This window comes from Bubalus bubalis, chromosome 18 (assembly GCF_019923935.1).
Source record: "Bubalus bubalis isolate 160015118507 breed Murrah chromosome 18, NDDB_SH_1, whole genome shotgun sequence".
NCBI lineage: Eukaryota > Metazoa > Chordata > Mammalia > Artiodactyla > Bovidae > Bubalus > Bubalus bubalis.
The window spans coordinates 19,314,443-19,322,514 of NC_059174.1; the positions used below are offsets into that span (position 1 = coordinate 19,314,443).

Consider the following 8,072-nt stretch of genomic DNA (forward strand, 5'->3'; position numbering starts at 1 on the left):
CAGGTAAGAAGGTTGATGATTGATGATTGCCCTTCTGGAGGCCTGAGGTTGACAGCCCTGGGGTTAGTAGTAAGTAACTCCAAATTCTCAGGTCTGGTTCTGGTTCCAATCCCTGAGACCAGGGGGGATGAACAGAGGTTGGGACGTATCCTGTTTATCAGCCACTGTATTCACATCAAGTGTGGTTTTCTCCTGGGGTGTGGGTAGGTGGGTGTGAACTCTGTAAGCAGGCCTTAGCTACTTGTATAGAAGGAGAGAGTATTTGGCCCCCTTTTCTTGTTTTTCTTTTGGTCATGTCAGTTGTCCTCAATCCTCAGCATAGACTGCTTGGGGGAATGGAATGCTAACAGCTTTTCACACTTCCTTGGAGATTAAAATGTCTCATCTCCCTCCAGAAACATTTACAATTATGATCTCCCAGTATGAAATACAAGGCTGGACTCAGTTCTAACCTTCTAAGTGATTCTTGAAAATACCTGTTGTGTGACCTTGGACAATCTATGTCACCTTTCTACTGCTTGGTTGTCTTGTCTGCAAAATGGACAATGCTGGTAGTTGGCCCACTGGTTTGCTGAGAGATTAAATGAGTCACTGTAAGAAAATACTAAGATAAATATACTAGGTTTCATGGCTGCCAGCCATTACTATCATCCTGGAAAGTGCCTGGTGTATCCCAACTCTATGTCCAGTGTGCGTATGAATATGACTCAGAAAAAAAAAAGAGAGAGAGAGACTGTACTATATACAGACAACCACTTGGATGGAACTCAAAGACATTATGCAGGGTGAAAGAAGACAGTCTCCAAAGGAGGACACTATATCATTCCATTTATATGACATTCCCAGAAGACAGGAAAAAAAAAAGTGATGTAGAGCAGATCAGTGCTTGATGGGGATTAGGGATTAGGAGCTGGGAGAAGATGTGACTTTTTGAAAAACAGCAGGAGACTTAGGTGTAATAGTGCTATTCTGTATCCCAACTGTGTTGGTGGCTACAGGAATCTGTATATGTGTTAAATGTCTTAAAACTGTGAACCTCCCAAAGTTAATTTTTGATAATTTTGTTTGTTTGGCGTTTCAGCTGCGCTGAACTGAATATGGGATCTTAGTTCCCCGACCAGGGATCGAACCCATACCTGCTGCAGTGGAAACACACCAGACTACCAGGGAAATCCCTGTGTGGTAAGTTTTTAAAATGTTGGGGCTGGATAAATTGTCTTTCTCCTACCTTCTTTCTCCTGGTATAAGAAAAAAGATAACATTACTTTAGGTGCTCTGGAAAGCAGAAACCACAGCACACAATGCCTCAGAGTAGAGAAAGAAGCTGGGATGTTTGAAACCTGCTCCCACCTGCTCCTGGTTTCTTGTGAAAAGGCCCAGGCAAATGACAACTCAAGATCAGTACCTGGGCGTAGGGGAGAGCTATTTAGAATGCCAGTAAGCTATTTAAAGATATTTAAATGTGTCATTTCCTAGTTATTCTGAGGTGTAGTTATAATTGCTGTTCTTTCCAAATAAATCCTTCAGATTAAATGGATATCGAGTGTGTAAATTCAACACTTGCTCACGGCACACGAACCTTGTCAAAGTTCAGGGTGAGTCAGTCTAGATGAACAGGAGGAAGTTGGCAGACGATTGTTTCAGTCCTAACACTATCATTTGAGGCTGATGTTGAAAGCTTACATTTAAGGGAGAGAAAACTCAGGCCAGATAAGGCAGCCTGGGGCAACACTTGGGAGTTAGGAATCTTGACTTGGCAACAAAGTTATATCATTTAGGGGGAGTTCCTCCCCTTCTCAGGCTTGCTTTTGCCACCTGCTCTCTGGCGGTTGTATGGGTTGAACTTGATCATCTTTAAGGCTTATGGCTGAGACCCCCTCCCTTCTTTTTGTTTCCCAGGGAATACATGCTACCTCTTCTTATCAGCATTTGCCTGTATGTAGCCTGAATTCATGGGCTTCCCTGATGGCTCAGCGGTAAAGAATCCACCTGCCAATGCAGGAGACGTGGATCCGATCTTTGACTTAGGAAGATCCCCTGGAGGAGAGCATGGCAGCCCACTCCAGTATTCTTGCCTGGAAAATCCCATGGACAGAGGAACTTGGCAGGCTGCAGTTCATGGGATCGCAAAAGAGTCAGACACAAGACTAAGCAACTAAATAACAACAGCAAGCAACAACAGTTTGGAGGTCATCCTGCAGCTCCACCAAGGCAATTCTGATCAAGGCTGTCTTGAACTGGATGAGTGTCTTTTATCCCTCAGCCTACCCCAAGGTGATTCTTTGAGCAAACTTGTGTATGATGCCAACGGGCTCCGCAGAGCATCCGAGAAACATGCCCAGAGGTGCCATTAGGATGTGGGAATTATGAGGTGAGCAGGAAGAAGCCAAAAAACCAGGGAGCCACTTGAGCAGAGAGTATAAACATAAATATCCCCGAGCAGGCCCCGGCACTGGGTTTTTTATGTTGATGTGCTAATCTGTTATCCACTAAGGGTTTATTTACGCCGTTTTGGTATTCCCTGCAATTCATTTATCTGCATAAGGAAGAAGCACTAACAGGACAGTTCCTCATGAACAAGCGTCCCTGTGTGATCCCCACTGCTGTTTATAATCCTTCATGCCCAGATCTATAATTCATGAGCCGATGGTCTGGTGGCAGTTTCCATAAAGGCCATGCGGGGCACCCAGTCGTTAAGGCTCGCACTGTCATGCATGGAATCAAAATCAGCCCACTCTCCTTCTATTCATCACGACGCCACCGACATGTGGGCAATGATATTATCCAAATATTATTAAAACTTTGAACCCTGTCCCCATAAATTATGGCCGAATGGCTCCGTGGCCATTAGGAGAGGGGATGGATGGGCTTCAGTTGCCGCCGAGTAATTATGTGCTTAAAAGGAAGCGTGGCTGCGCATTCCGCTAGTAAAACAGAGAGAAGCTGGGCTCGTTTGTTACTGCTGGGGTGTTCGAAGCCGGATCGCTCAGGCAGGTCAAGTCAACCTTACAGCAGGACAATTATCTGCCAAGAGAGACCAAACATCTGTTATTAAGTATGTACAGACATCAAGACAACATGCTAAAAACCTCGTCCACTTCAAACACTTGGCGTATTCCACACAACACCCCCCTCGCGTTTGGTTACTGCAGCCGTCAGCTTTGAAATATACCCTATCTTCCCTCCCCCGGCCCCTCGCTTTAATGTGCCCTGCAGCTGCTAAAGATGGTGTTGTAACTTTAGAAGGACCTCGCTATCTTTCTCCAACTCTTTAAGTAATAATCATAATTTTCATTGTGGTTTTTTTTTTCTCCCCAACTTTCTTTTGCATTGATTAATTATTCAAGGAGTATTGCTGGGGCAGAGATAACGTGGGAATGTGCAAGGTCAGCCCGTGTTTAGATCAGAAGCCCCAATTCTTCCTTTGATTCCAGGATGGGCAGCAACGGACAGGCTGGTATGGTACATGGGAAGAGAGATGGTTCTGTGCTGGGTGCAGGAAATGGGAAAGGGTGGGGGTTCAGGCTTTCATGGTTCCCCGGGACCATCTGTTTATCTATTGTGGGGAACAAGGGAGAGGCACCCAAAAATCAGGTCAGAGGGAGTGGGGAGCAGGCTAGAAAACCAGGCTTCAGACCCAGAGAGTGGACAGAGCTGGGGATGGGCAAGATGGCTGGATGAGGGCAGTGGAGTGGTGGCGGGGGGGAACCCAGGGAGATAACATTGTAATCACTCCAGCTGAGAGCATTTCCAGACGAGAAAACTGGAGTTGCGATTTTCCTCTCATAAAGAGGTGAAGTATAATATCAAATAAGGAGAGTGGGGCCATGGTGTGCGGAGGAGGAAGAACAATATCTCCTTGTCTGCATGACGTAGTAATAACAGGCCAGATTCCTTTCTTCTCAAACAGAATGGAAGCTCCAGATCTTCTGGGGGCACTTACAATATGAACATCTTAAGGATATATGAAGTCTGGATTAGCTTCAAAGTAATCCAGGCTGGAAAGGGGATGGGCAGGGCTATAGATGAAACAAAAGGAGCCCTGCATTAATAATGGCTGAAGCCCAGTCATGGGTACCGGGGGAGGGGGGTGGTTTATCAGATGATTCTCTACATTTTGATTATATCTAAAAATTTACATAATAAAAAATATATATATATCAAGTTTCAGAACTCCTTTCTGATGTGAGCCAGCAAACAACTTACCTTCTCAGGACTGAGGTCTATGGGAAGAAACAGAGAGAGTGAAAGACTGGTTTTGTTGGTTGACTAACTAGTTTTTGGGACTCTGTACTCTTATCCAGCCCATGAAAACTTCTTCCAGAAAATGCTGATGAAAATAATGTTTCATCACACTCCCTCTCAGGGGTCCACAGGGCTTCCTATGCCCCCTGCACCAGCTGAAATTGATTCGCAATCTGCCATAAAATAGTCTAGCCCCACTTCTCAGGCCCAGTGTCTCATTCCCTTGGGGCTCTTCCCATGGGGAGCTTGGCAGGAGAGTTGGGTGGTGGCAGTGACGGAGGAGGAAAAGTGCATACAAGAGCGGTGGCACCAAGGGCATGCTGGGATTTCCCTTTCGTGTGATCTTTCCCCTCCTGTGAGGGTGTTGGTTGCAGTGGCACGGCCTTCGACCCCTGGCCTCTCTTCCTGTGGTAGGTACTGGGAAGGAGACAGCTCTAGCGAGCTACTGACGTCACCACAGAGGAAAGGAGTAAAGACACACAGATGATCAGGATCCAGGACCCCTTCAAAAGCACGAGCAGCATTTTCCTTCTCAGAAAAGACTACATTGAACTTTTAATGGTTCTGCAGGAACAGGCCACACACCAGGGAATAGGACAGGAGAGAGGTCTGAGAACTAAATTTATTCATTGAATGAGGGCAAGTACTGGGGAGTCGTGGTAGATACCCGATATGTTTGAGGCAGAATCCATTCTGATTCTGAAAAAAATCACCGCACATTTCCTTTGGAGAACCAGCCCTCTTCCCCTCCAAGTTCACAGGGAGTTAGTGGGAATTGACCTCACTCCCAAATCCCCATCCATTTCAGGGCCAGTCATTTTTCCAGGCATGCCACTGTGGTTGGTTTGGTCATGTGACCCAACTCACATGGGTCAATGTGGCCAATGAGATTCAAGTCTGAGACTTTGGCTGAAACGCTAGATAAAGAACATGTTTAGCACATTGGTGGCCATTTTTGATGGGGAGAACCTACATGAGTGAGTTACTACAAAAGAAACCATGAGAGATGGAGAGGGTGAGAAATCTGCCCTGGAATGATGCAGTGATGTGAACTAGTTGTTTCCTCTTTTTTGTTTGCCCAGACAGAGCTGGATTTCCATCACAACCCGCAGAGTTCTTCAAACTGAGGGCTAACCTGATTAGGCTCTCCAGACTGAAAAAGCCTCGTTTGCTTCTAAGTTGATTTTAAACTAAACACCCACTAGCTTCTTTAAAGAAAATACCTCTGATGGATGGATCACCAAAGGGTTTTGCAGAAACTTGGAGCTAGTTCTTGCCCAGTTCTGACTGATAGAGAACAAGTCCAAGTGTTCATTGCTGTGTCATGCCCGACTCTTTGCAACCCCATGGTCTGCAGCCCACCAGGCTCCTCTGCCCATGGGATTTTCCAGACAAGGATACTGGAGTGGGTTGCCATTTCCTTTACTAGGGCATCTTCCCAACCCAGGGATCAAACCCAGGTCTCTTGCATTGCAGGCAGATTCTTTACCAACTGAGCTACGAGGGAAGACCAAAGTCACTCAGTCAAATCGACTCTTTGTGACCCCATGGACTAGAGCCTACCAGGCTCCTCAGTCCATGAAATTCTCCAGGCCAGAATACAGGAGTGGGTAGCTGTTCCCTTCTCTAGGGGATCTTCCCAACCCAGGGATTGAACCCAGGTCTTCCACATTACAAGTGTATTCTTAACCACCTGAGCCACCAGGGAAGCCTACAACCGTTCAACTGGGCCTGTGGTGAGTGTCCAAAGAATGAGTTGTTGGCATCAGGTGACCAAAACCTGTACCCTCAGAACATGCTGATGCTGCTACTTTCTGCACACAAGTCCTAGAAAGATCCATGAAGCTCAATTACACTTGCACAGATCCCCAATTACCTCACTTTTCTTACCTCCATGCCTCAGACCACCATTCCCCTTTATCTGATAAATATCATTAAATGCTATTTTCAGAGAGGCAGATTTGAGATTTATACTCCTGTTTCCTCACCTGGCAGTCTCAGGAATAAACCTCTCTCAATAGCTCAGCATTTGGCTTCCTGAGCATCGGGCAAATGAACCTGGTTAGGTAATGTCCTGGTTGATGTCATGATTTAGCTGCCAGTAGGTGACAAGAGGAAGGCTTCCAGCCCAGCTGGTCAAGAGAGCTGAGGACTGGGAGCCTCAGCTATGGTGTTGACTGAGATGCTAGGCCAGTGACAGAGAACCCGAGTTCTCTGCCCGTGGGGACATCACTGATGGACCAGCTGAGTTTCCTGGAGAGTTTAGGTGTGACCCCAAGTCCTTTCCCACCCAGTGTGGCCGGTGGCCGCTACTGTTGGCTACACCTGGTCTAAGGACAGACCTATCTGTCGTTTTTGCACGAGGCCTTGGGAAGGAGCCGAGTAGGGGCTTTTTCTGGGAGACTAGAAGTGAAAGACAACTGAAGGCTCAAAAGACTCAAAGATACTTTACAGAATCGAGCCCCAGGCTCAGAGGAGGCATGGCAGTATTGGGGGGACTTGATGGTGAGGTCCCCAAATGGGACCTGTTAACTCAAAACAGAGGCCACCTTGGCCTCTGGGCACTGTCTCAGGGCAGCTGGTCTGAGCTAACTGGTGTAGATAGATGGGATGTCCATCTACACGGACATGTAGTCATGTCCCCTTAAGCCCTTGGGTGATGTGTTAGCCTCCCTCTTGAAATTGCAGCATGGTTTCCCAGAGCTGAAATGTCTGGGGTTGAAGACTGGCTTTGTTATTTTTGAGTTTTTTTACTGGCATATAGCTGATTAACAATGTTGTGATAATTTCAGGTGGACAGCAAAGGACTCAGCCATACATCTACATGTATTCATTCTCGCCCACCCCACCGCCTATCCAGACTGCCACATAAATTGTGACTTTGTTCCTTTTTTAGCTGTGTGATCTTTGGCAAGACACTTAACCTCTCTGATCTTAGGTACTTCCTCTGTGAGCAGGGATAATAATGACACAACCTTCCAGGGCTAGTTAAGGGAATGTTAAGCTAGTTTACTTAGGTGAAGCACAGAGAGCAAAGCCTGATGCATATTAAGTAAGCAAATAAATGAATAAAATCTCCTCTACTTTCAGAGGGTCAATTGAGGGTCTCATCAGAGGTAAAGGAGTCAATCTTGGTTAAATTCTTGTATTCGTTTCCACTCATCATCTGATTTTGCCTCCCATTCTTTCAGTAAACATTTGTTAAGCACTGATCCTGGTCCAAACGCTGGAGTTTTATCTCCAGATGATTTCTTCAGATTTTTTTCAGCTCTTGGATGTTATGAATCTCAACAGGACTCCTAGATGCAAACTCTGAAACTTCAGTTCACACGCAGGCACTTTGGATTTGCCTTGTGAGTTTTTGTTTTTAACATTGATTTATTTGGCTACATTGGGTTGCACGTGGGATCTTTCGTGGAAGCACATGGACTCCCTGGCTGTGGTGTGTGGACTCCCTGGTTGTGGTGTGTGGACTCCCTGGTTGTGGTGTGTGGACTCTGGTTGTGGTGTGTGGACTCCCTGGTTGTGGTGTGTGGACTCTCTGGTTGCGGTGTGTGGACTCCCTGGTTGTGGTGTGTGGACTCTCTGGTTGTGGTGTGTGGACTCTCTGGCTGTGGCTCTCAGGGTCCAGCTTGTGTGCTCAGTCATTGTGGTGCATGGGCTCAGTTGCTCCCAGGCATGTGGGATCTTAGTTTCCTGACCTGGAATGGATCGAACCTGTGTCCCCTGCATGACAACTTGGATTCTTCACAACTGGACCACCAGGGAAGTTCCACCATCTAAACTGTTGAGACTTTTCTCTAAATCTCTGGTCTAGGCTACCTATA

The 8,072-nt window shown here is 46.5% G+C and overlaps 1 long non-coding RNA gene across 1 annotated transcript; it reads left to right on the forward strand.

Annotated features, from left to right (window-relative positions):
- Nucleotides 1-1,062: 1,062 nt before the first annotated feature.
- On the forward strand, nucleotides 1,063-4,164 carry LOC123330216. The gene is made up of 2 exons (XR_006545946.1): nucleotides 1,063-1,182; nucleotides 1,900-4,164. It is a non-coding gene; the product is annotated as an uncharacterized LOC123330216 (long non-coding RNA).
- The last annotated feature ends 3,908 nt before the right edge of the window (nucleotides 4,165-8,072 follow it).